Source organism: Bemisia tabaci, chromosome 8, assembly GCF_918797505.1.
Source record: "Bemisia tabaci chromosome 8, PGI_BMITA_v3".
In the NCBI taxonomy this organism is placed as follows: Eukaryota; Metazoa; Arthropoda; class Insecta; order Hemiptera; family Aleyrodidae; genus Bemisia; species Bemisia tabaci.
In genome coordinates, this window is record NC_092800.1 from 29,623,585 (window position 1) to 29,634,495 (window position 10,911).

A 10,911-nucleotide genomic window follows, 5' to 3' on the forward strand; every position below is an offset into this window, starting at 1 on the left:
GTCACAGATACGACGAAATATCGCCTTTCCCGCAACTCCATTGCCTCTCCAATTTTGATCGCACTTTGACAAAGGATAGAGTGATTCTCGACTTGAGCCTCGCCTGTAACTGAAAGTAACGCAATCCAAAGCTTACATGAATTTACAGATAATATGATTTCGGTTGTTTTTACCTTGCACCCGTTTTTCAATTTATTTCATGATGTGGACAGATTCTCGCTCGTTAATGTAATTGAATACGTGTGATTGTTTGACGGAAGAGCGGAGATTGTCCACTTTTGGAATCATCATACTACAAATGAGCTTTTTCATCCATCAGTCGACCTGAAATTTGATGAATGAAAATAATTCACGGGGAAAACAATGGATATTTTTTAAACTTAGCGCAGAAAAAATCGAGTTATTTTGGTGGATTGAAAAACTGTTGCAAGGAGCTGTTATGAGTTGACAGTCTGACAATATTATCAGTATTTAGTTTTATTTTAATATAAAGTAAATTATCGTGTCTTTGATGTCTTACATAATTTATTGAAAACTTTAAAATGCCTTTTGTGAGAAGTTGCTGGAATTTTGTATGATTTAATTTTTTACCCCATGTATTATCGGTTCACCGATATTTTTCGTAATAAAATTCAAAAGCACAATAAATTCATTGGGAGTTGGTCGATTTTTCTGGTCCATAATAATGAAGTTATACCCTTCTCCGATTTTGGGTTGGATAAAATATATTTTATAGACCCCAAGCAATTGAATTTAAAAATTTAAGGTTTCCTGGTCCCCGACGTAAATAGCTTGGTTGCTAAATAAACTAACTAACTATTTTGTCTAAGTTACTTTCGGAAGGTACCGGTCAAAGTCACTGAATGATGACTGATTACCAAAGAATTGATCAAATAATTTAGCTATATCCCAACCAAATTTTCAAAAAACTTGCTTCGAAAAGTACTCACTCTAGAATTCATCGACCATCATTAGGCGAATTTTATGTGCTTCAATGTTAAACAAATTGCTCGTCAATCATTTTAAGAAGATAAGCATGAAGCTTTGAATTCAAAACTGAATCTCTGCCTTACCTATTAAGTTGCGTAAATTCTTGGTGCGAGATTTCTTAAGTACACTGTCTCAATTTCGAACTGAAGTTTTTGGAAAATAAACATTAAAATAGTTTGCTGACTTCCTGATTTTAAATGATATGATTGATGTCTTCAGTGGTGGATGAAGGAGGTAAGCAAGTCGTCTGACTGCAATAAAAACGAGTCTAAAGTTTTAAAAACATATGTGCGTCTGAAGAATAAATTCCTTTTCAGAAGACTTCTAAGTTTTCCAACAAAAAATACACTGAAAAAAAGTAGTTAGCGTTGAGAACTAATTTGGTAAGTTCTCGCCAAGTAGAATCAAAATTAGGCTTCAGAACTAATTTATTGTACTGAAGCACCAATCAATTCGCTTCATACGCTGACTTGACTTTACTAGAGCGCGAACCAGAATTGGAAAACAGCACTAGCTGTAAAATTAGCGCTGTGGTAAGACAAATTCACCTTCGGGTCAAACTAATTCGCCCTCAACACTAACTGCCACATTGTCCGTTACATTTATTTAGTTTCGAAAAAGTGGCGTCGGTACAACAGCCTCAATCGCGTCAGCTCGTGAAAATCAATTAAAATGTGAAATTTCGGGCTCGTTTGACAATGTAAATACTCCCGGTATGATTTATAGTGTCCTCTCTTTCTTGAAAACGTTCGAAAGCAACATAAATAAACCTGTTAAGGTTAGAAATCGTCTGTTCGATTCAAAACGTAAACAAGCATGATATTCGTTGGAGTCGTCAATCTTCTATATTAAATTGCGATTAAAGCGTTCCGCGTTCAGTTTATATTTTACGAAAATCTGTGAACTTACTGCTTACTTCTATAGTTCGTGTTCTCCCGTAATTTCAAAAGAATATCTCAAGTGTTCGGACGAGATATGTTTATTCAGTGTGAACATTCGCTACCGTTTCATGTGTGAGTGTGTGTCTCTCTAAAGGATAATTCTGTCTACTTGCACATACCTATGGGATATTCCTTTCCTCTGTCGTTCATTTGGAACCGGTCAGTTGATTTTTACCTCTCATCTTTTAAGAAATCTTCTTTTCCTGAAAGTATTGTCCAGTTATCATTCGCTAAGCCGTTTTCTCCTCTCTCAGTTTTGAGGTTAGGTTGACCCAACCCTACCGAATGCGAATTAGAGTAGCGGAATTAGTTTCCAGCACTAATAGTGGTTAGTGTACAGAAACCAAAAATCATGTGTGTCCAAATCACACAATTTGAGTTAGTGTATAGAAACCATTTTTAGTCATCTGACGCTAACTCATTTTTTTCAGTGTAGTTCTGAGCAATCCTCCGAGTTCAACAAGGAGTCAGTCTAAAAGTTATCCAGAGCGTGCTTTCTCAACAAACTGCACGAACAATTTGAAATAAAAGCCCATTAAAAATAATCTTCTTAGACGTTCTCAGCCAAAAAGAACGAATACATGAGGGCAAACTCTCTTTGAAATGAGATAAAATAATGAGTGAAGTTTCAAATAAAAATGTAAGAAAAAAGATGCGCAGAAATACTTGGAGAAGGGTGGGGGGGGTGAAAGAAAACGGACCACAAAACCTGTTGTTGAAGTAAATTATACCTCATGCGGAAGAGCTTTCTCGGGGTGCAATGCTTGGGAAATAGTGTGCCAGACAATATTTCATTAATTCAGAGAAAACAGAGCGAGAGGAAGCCGACAAAAAGTGGAAACCATGAGAGGTCTGCCATCCTAAGTAAAAAAGCCGTATATGCGTCTGAATTTTGTTAGATTTCCAGCGTTTGAGACCCCTTTTGTTCTTTGAAAATTAAGTATTTGTTTTTAAAAAAATTGCAGGATTACCAAACGGAATTCCAAATAATTTTTTTTAAAAAAAATCTAAGACAAAAATACACAGATTTTCTGGAGATATTGGGTTTTATCAGGAAGAATTCCGCAACTCCCAAAGGTTTATACGGCGTTTTTCCTCAGGATGGTAGAAACGGTTTGCTCACTTGCTCAGAGTTTTTCAATTACCGGATTCAACGCAAATATTCCCGTCCGGTTAGTACACGCCGAAACAAAGTTTTGCATTCTGCAAAAAAAAGTTATCATGTACGTTGCTTCGGATGAAGATGCAGGCCACTTTGTTCCAAATTAGTTTCGCTGTTTTTTGCCTTCATCTTTTTGCAACTCTCAAGGCGAGTCGGCATTTACTCCTCGGAGCACCCATTCAAATCCCCACTATCATCAAAGGAAATTTGTTTCATTCATGGGTTACTTGTTTCAAACACCGGATGCCCACAAGTAAAACTGGACGGTGATTTGTTCCTTATTAAGTTTCATCCGAGCTTTCTATACATTTAAAAGCTTCCATTTGCATTCAGGGCCAATTTAAGTAAAATATCTTCAAAGAGGTCAGGGTACAAAATACCTCTTGATAGGAAATTGAAGCCCGTATTTTTAATCATCTCCCTGATAACCTATTTTCTTTAAGAGTGCTTTATGAGGCTCATACTGTTGTTCAGCCAGGAGTTGAGGACGATTATAACATGGCATCATAAAAAAAAAAATAAAAAATAAAAAATAAAAAAATAAAAAAAATTACACCTATAGAGTTAAATTCTAGAGTATTAAGTTAGGAGATGTGATTTATCACCACAAAAATACAAAGCACATAGAAACGAATCTAAGAATTTGAAAGGCTATAAGATGGGACCCATCTTAAAATTAGCTGAACTCCATACGCTTTTAATTTGGTATTCCTCATTTTTGATGGTGGCAAAGCACTGAAATCTCTTTTGAAAACGTAATTTCAAAGTTACAATAATGCTGTTGAATTTTACTGTGGATTGGTATAGATTGTCCTTTCTATGATGCCATGTTATGTAGGGCACCTCCAATCTTTTTAACAAAATTATCATACTCAAATGGGGCCTTTTAAAGTAAATAAGTCGTCCTTGAAAAAAATATAAATACATTATAGTAAACATTCATACTCTCAGCTTACGATTAGTACAGTGAGATTTTCTGGAAAAGCAAAATGCCTTTTTGGCCCTTGTCGTCGCTAACGTCTACAGCCACTATGATTATGGTTATGAATAATGCCCAATACTCTATAGTTGTGAATACGAAGGCGAAAAAATCGGCATTGTATCGATGGCTGTTGCAGATTTCAGGTTACTGGTTCCGTTTTGATCAAAACCCAACAATTTGACTCCTCACGTTTTTTCCGAGCTGTACGAACATTTTCATTTCAGTGCTCAAATTACATTGCGTTTACACCGCTCTTCTGTATCCAACACGAACGCTTTATACTTGATAAAACGAGGCGAAAAAGATTAACACTTTAAACTTTGCCGAATCTCGGTGAAAGATGAAGCGACTGATGTCATTTTGAACTATCTTGCGGAAAAATTTGGCGACACCGCACCAAATGTCATCTTTATGTCGTAGCTCAGGAAGCTCATAACGGGAGCAGAAAGTTTTGCGCTTAAGACCATAATCCAATTGCAGTCTGACAGAAATACACCGGGATCGCCATAGTAGCGCTTTGATTAAATCGTGATGTAGGTAACTCGGAAAGTTAAATCGAAATTAACGAATCGCCGAAACTTTAAATGAAGTGCGTCTGCATGCATGACTCTACCCATATCACCTACCATGACTGCTCAATGCCTGGAGGGCGTAACATTCTGTCGTGGTATTGAAAATCGCCGTAAAAACATTCAGGAATTCTCAAATTCCCCCTGGAAAAACTATTAATTTTTTAGGAAAGTCATAAGTGTTTTCTTCATTTCACAGACTTTTGTTCAAATTTCGATTGAAATTTTCTAAAAATTGGAAGACGAATATCCAAAAGTTTCCTTCAGAATTCGTATTTTATCGAGGGAAATTTGGCAACGCCTAAAGGCCCATACGACGTTCTTCCTTAGCATGGTAGTATTCTTGTTGTTAGATTTGTCCCTAACCTAAACATTAAAGTTTTCCATCAGCATGATTTGAACCGCTCAAGTTTCCTTGTCAATGAAGATCTCACGGAAAAAGGGTTCTAGCAGAGGCTCTTTGCAGACAGTTTCAAACCAAGTTCGCAAAGAATGGGGATTCAGAAAAAAGAGGAAGAAAGATTGTATGAGGGCATGAATATAAAACTAAAGAGAGAAATAAAAACAAGTCGTTAATTGCCTCATATTAGTGTTGCATTAGCGTCCCGTGCGTATGGGCCGTTAGTTTCCTCATGCATCCAAGAGTTTTTAGAGATGAGCCAGAAATTGTCATTCTGAACAGCAAAATATTGTCCAAACGATAACGACATTAATTGCTGAGCAACGAGGGAGCCCACGCGTAAAAGTCGCTTCACTTTCATGCTTGTACTTAAAATCATTTATAAGAACTTGTAAATGAAGAGAAGAATATTAGTTGGGTTTAATGTAATATTTTATCACTTGAAATGGCATAAATTCCAAAAAACCTTACAAAAACTTCAAAATCATCAGTTGAAAACTGCCGACGCCGCAAATTTGAATAATCGCATCAAACACAGTGCGACCGGCGCCGGCGCGACGCGGTGCGAGGCTGGCCGCTGGCGCGCACGGTGCGGAACGCACAGTAGCGCCTTTCAATACCGCAGGATACTTCACGCATTGCGCGCACTGCACGGTGAGCGCGGCGCATAGCACAGCGCCTTACAAGTCTGCCGGATACTTCATGCATTGCGCGTGTACCACGGTGCGCGCTTCAGTTGTTTATTTTCTTGGTGTCGAACCTACCCCTCTGAACACATTTGCCGAACAATGCACACCTCGAGCTTTCAATCCTAGATCACAGGATAGTAGAGATTTTGCAATCCTGTATGTTTCCCGGTAAAAATATAATTTACTCGGCCTCTTCAAGGAGCCAGTCCGCTCCTGATCGTATTTGCAAAGTTTCAGAAAATCGAATGATGTTCAATTTGTTTTTCTTTTTTTTTTTTGCTGATGACAGTAATAAAGACGAATGAAATTATCGGGTCTAAACTTTCTTTGCTTTTGTTAGAAATCAGTTAGGCACCCCTGATTCTTCGCCCGGTTTTTACGATTGATTGAAGGGGAAATATTTATCCTTATTGCAACGATTCAGAGACTCAGAAACTCAGAAACTTGTCCTACAAGCCCATTATTTGTAATGGAGTTTTTGAGGTCTAAATCCTCACAAAACAACACTCAATTAATTTGGATCAATTCCTGGGTCCAGAAGAAAGGTAAAAACGTCTCTACCTTACACAGAATTACCTTTTATTAATTTCTGCTTATTCAGGAACTTAGGTTGTAAGCTGCCTCTTCTTCCCAATAAATAGAATATGTGGAAGCGTTTAAAAGTTAACCAGAGCGAGTGGTGAGGGGGGAGGAGGGACTTGAGGAACTTTCGGGACACCCTGCGGAAACTCACTTATCTCTAAAAGGTACCATTATTTAAAAGGTTGTTTTGAAATTTAAATCAAGGAGTCACTGGGGCTTAAATTTAATCAAGCAAACGCCGCTTTAATCAAGCAATCATGAGGGGAGGTTAAAATAATTAAGTAAGAATTTCAGCGCGACGCAAACGCGTTCCTCTTTCAACAAGCCTCACCGTTCATTTAAGAAAAAAACCGGGCTGGTTACATCCATGCGTAGGAGAAACTCCACAAAAACTGTCCGATTTGACCTCCAAAACACGCAAATTTTAACTTAAATCATTTTTATGGATCGAGTGTTTGTTTTTCTAACTCATTGTATAATGCTTAAAAATTTGAAACACGCACCTTCCTACCTTACCAACAGGCAGATGTCAAGTTTCAGGCAAAGTTTAGGGTAACCTTATTTGGCACAACAACATGCACGTTTCAATTTTGTGTTCACGAGAGGCCTATACGCTGCCGTTGCTGAAGAAGAACAGCGTATGAATATTCGATGGTTGCCAAATATCCACCGATGAAACATTAATTTTTGAGGAAAGTTACAAGTACCTAGTTGTTTTGGAAATTTTCAGATGTTGAGGATGAAGTTGCGAACAAAACTTTCTAAAAATCTGGAGAAAAATATTGATGAGTTTCCAATAAAGTCGGTTTCCATCAAAGGAAATTTGGCATAGTCTGAAGGATCATAGGGCGTTCTTGCTTACCCCAGTAGCAGAACCGCAGAAGGAAAAGATAAATATTATGTACGAAAGTTAATTTTTTTTATATAATGTATGCATATAAAAGTGTTGAAAGTGAACATTTTTATGTAACCATTATATAAAAAAATATTATAATTTTCCTGAGTTTTTCGCGAACATATTAAAAATTCTTCTAATTCCCAAAAATCTCACGAAAATGATGACCTATTTTTTTATATAATGGTTACATAAAAATGTTCACTTTTAACACTTTCGTATGCATGCGTTATATAAAAAAATAAAAAATGTGTGTATAAAAAAAAATTACCGTATCTAGCTTTTACCATTTTTCATGTATTACGGTCAGGTCTGAACTTTGATTTTTTTTTATATAAGCGTTACACCTTTTTTATATAAAACGATCATTTAGATAACAGATATGTTTTTTTTTATACTTTTTTTAGAAAAACAAAAATTTGTTCTGCTACTAGGGTAGCGCGGCAGTATGGCGCTTAGGCATAGTATGTGCGCAAATCCAATATTCACTGAATCGTCGTCCGATCTTACTCGCCATTCAAGCGACCTCAGGTCACGGTTAAGTAAGCTCAAACTCGTTTTAAGGTGAATAGTGAGTATCTTCGTTCGCCGTAGATCAATTTTTTGCCAAGTTAACTTCGAGTTCGACGGATTTACACGTAGCGAGATTAATCGTTACCGGATCATAAGCGTATAGTAGGCACCCTGAGGGCAAGATGTCGAAGGCATCAATGATATCGTATGATGCGTAGTAACCGCGCGAGTAACCTTATTTGCGATGGGTCACGAGAGACGAGACCCTCGCCAATCGGAGTCGAAAGATTTGTTTCATTTTCTTTGCAGAGGGCAGAGTTTTAGTTAAATAGTGCTGTGAGCTGAGCCCCTTCTCTTGTCCAATATTCAATGATGATTTTATGCAGATGGTCGTTGATAATACTCCAAAATTAACTCATTTATGATGATTTGCCTTAAAAGTTCGATTTTGAACATTTTAATCTTCTACTATTTAAGAAGGAAAAAGATTATCTGAATGACCGCCTGAGAGATGGGCAGAAAGCTGTCTCTCTTCTCCTGAAGATGATTAACCAAAATTAGATCAGTAAAATGGTCAGATATTTTAAAGATCAAGTGTCACAAACCGTTAGGAAAATTGTCGTTTGGCGGGGCTGTGGTAATCCTTGGACAGCTTCGAAATTTCTTTACTTTCTCCGCATTCTCCATTTAATGTGTTTATTTCCTCATCGGCTCCTTATTTTCGTAATTTATTCCTATCAAGCAACATTTGCTCTCGCTGAAAATATGACCTTTCCATAGAAAAAATTACACACGAGGGAATTAAACAGAATTTAACTCCACGTGTTTCAACGCTCTTTACAAAAATACGTGTTTTGATGAAATTTAATTTTATGGTTTGCCCTCAGTGGTGCAATTGGTGCACTCATTTGAATTAGAAGCACACGAGGAATTCATTGGTGGGGCGTGCTTTGCGATATATCGATTTTTCTGCCATTTAAACCTATGGAAAAAGATCGATGGACAGGATGTTCGTAACGAAAACCTTAATAATCGATGTTTAACCATAGCTTCAAATGGGGAAATATCGATAATCGATCATTCACGCCTCGCCACTAGGAGGATAGTCGAATCCTCAATCCTCACATATTAATTCGTTTCAAAAACTGTCAAAGCATCATTACAGTAGTGCAAAAAAATATTATATTTGAGGAGGAACGCCTACAAAAGTAGCTTTATGGAAACTGAATGACAACAATGCTCCGTCGTTTTGTACATGCATTGGCTTTTTGATCAAAGATGGCTTTCAAGAAAATCTCCTGCTTCAAGGGAGGAAGATGCATTTCTCCTAAAAACCGCACTCTTTCCTTTTTTCGAGAGCTAAAGCCTCATCTGCATGAGACATGGGGCGGATTTTGTGTGCTAAGAGGGTGGGTGGGTAGCGAATAATAAATCCCTGAACTCGAGGCGTCTGTGACAAGGCGCACTATTTGGAATTCTTATTTCCCTTGGCGAATTTTTTGGTGGAGCATAACAGCAGAGTTAAGTATGGCAAAGCCGAATCGTTTTTTGTTGGATATGCGGTTTCGGTGGGAAATGTGACAGTTGATTGGCGGGATTTAAGGGCCATCTTTGTTACCCCTCCTACCCTCCTTCACCTTTTTTTTTTTAAATTCACTGTTGATATGTGATTAAAGTTAGGTATATCAGGCTCCCTACATGGAGAAATGGTTAAGTAGAGAATTTGCAATTTCGTTGAACCCTTTAGGCGATTTTCCACGAGTGGATCAAGTCAAGTCTTTTTAATTCCTGCCAACCTCCTTTACAACAAAACAGGATCTATCCGGAGACAGTGCGCCCGAAAAATTTGGTTTTCATGCTGGCAGCAATGACGACCACATCCAAAATTCTCGACACACCTCCCTAGTTACTAACTCAGCCTATTACTCTAAATAAAAAAATAGTGTGTGTTCTTCGGAAAATACACTAAAAATATCTGAGCAGAATAAAACGGAATAAATAGACATTTGTAAGTTCAAAGCTCTTATGCACTGAAAAAAAAGTTACGGGCTATATAGACAAACCGTCCGCACCGGGCTGAGAGGCCGATTCCTCCGAGTGCTACGCCAGGAACTTTCGGCCTCTGAACCCGGAACGCAGACGTTATGTCTACATAGCCCGTAAGTATACAGCTTCCACGGCCGGAGTTTTTTTCAGTGTGTGCATTCGCGATTCTTCACTTCTTTTCCCTCTTTTACGCACTGAAAAAAAAATTCTCTGCGTTTTTACCAAGGTCCGCTGGTGCCTTTACCATATCACTTTTTTTACCAATTATTGGTAATTTTACCAAAATAGACTGGTAAACTTACCTAAAAACCGGTATTTTTACTGTTTTTTCAGGTGAGAATACCACTTTTATCGGTAATCGATTCCCGGTAACGTAGCCATTTTATCTCGGTAATTCTACCACAGTCGGTAAAAAATATTGGCGTTTTTACCACGGTCCAGTAAAATTACCGAGAAAGTTCAAAAATATTACCAAGATTTCTCGGTAAAATTACCAATTCCATGAATGGTAACTTTACCAAGAAAAAACTGGGATCAAATAGAACCCTGAATTCTTCGTAATTTTACCCTTTTCTTAGTAAACGCACCGAGATTTTTCTTTTAAGTGCGGACTGTAAAATTATACTCGTAAGGATGGATCGGGCGGCTTTCAAGTCAATAGCATCAGTTTAGCGACCATTAAACTCCTGGGGACTCTTTACGACCTATAATGGCTCACTTGTTTAGTCTCGCTATTCGTATGCAAGTCTGCTCTGAGAACCTCATTTACCTTTTCTGAGAACAGCAGGAGCGAGTAAGCGTAGGGGACAGGCGTGCAATTAATAAAAATTATGTCTCGTGCATCCAGTATGTTGTATATCAGCGGGGCTGTGCCATCAATTAATTAAGACGAGGTGCCGATCGGATCTGACTATAAGTCGAGACGAAGCGCAGTTTTGCCTTCCCGGAGTTCCCGGCGTCAGCACCCGGGATACCTGCGTTGCCAAATTTCACAATGTTTTCGGATGAGGAATCGCTGGTCGAAGAATCCAAGAGTGGGAATGGAGATGTTGCATGTGTGAGGGATTTGCGATTTGGCTGTTAATTCTTATGTAAAAGTTCGCGAGAAACACGATGGTGCCACTGGTTTTCTCTGAAATCAA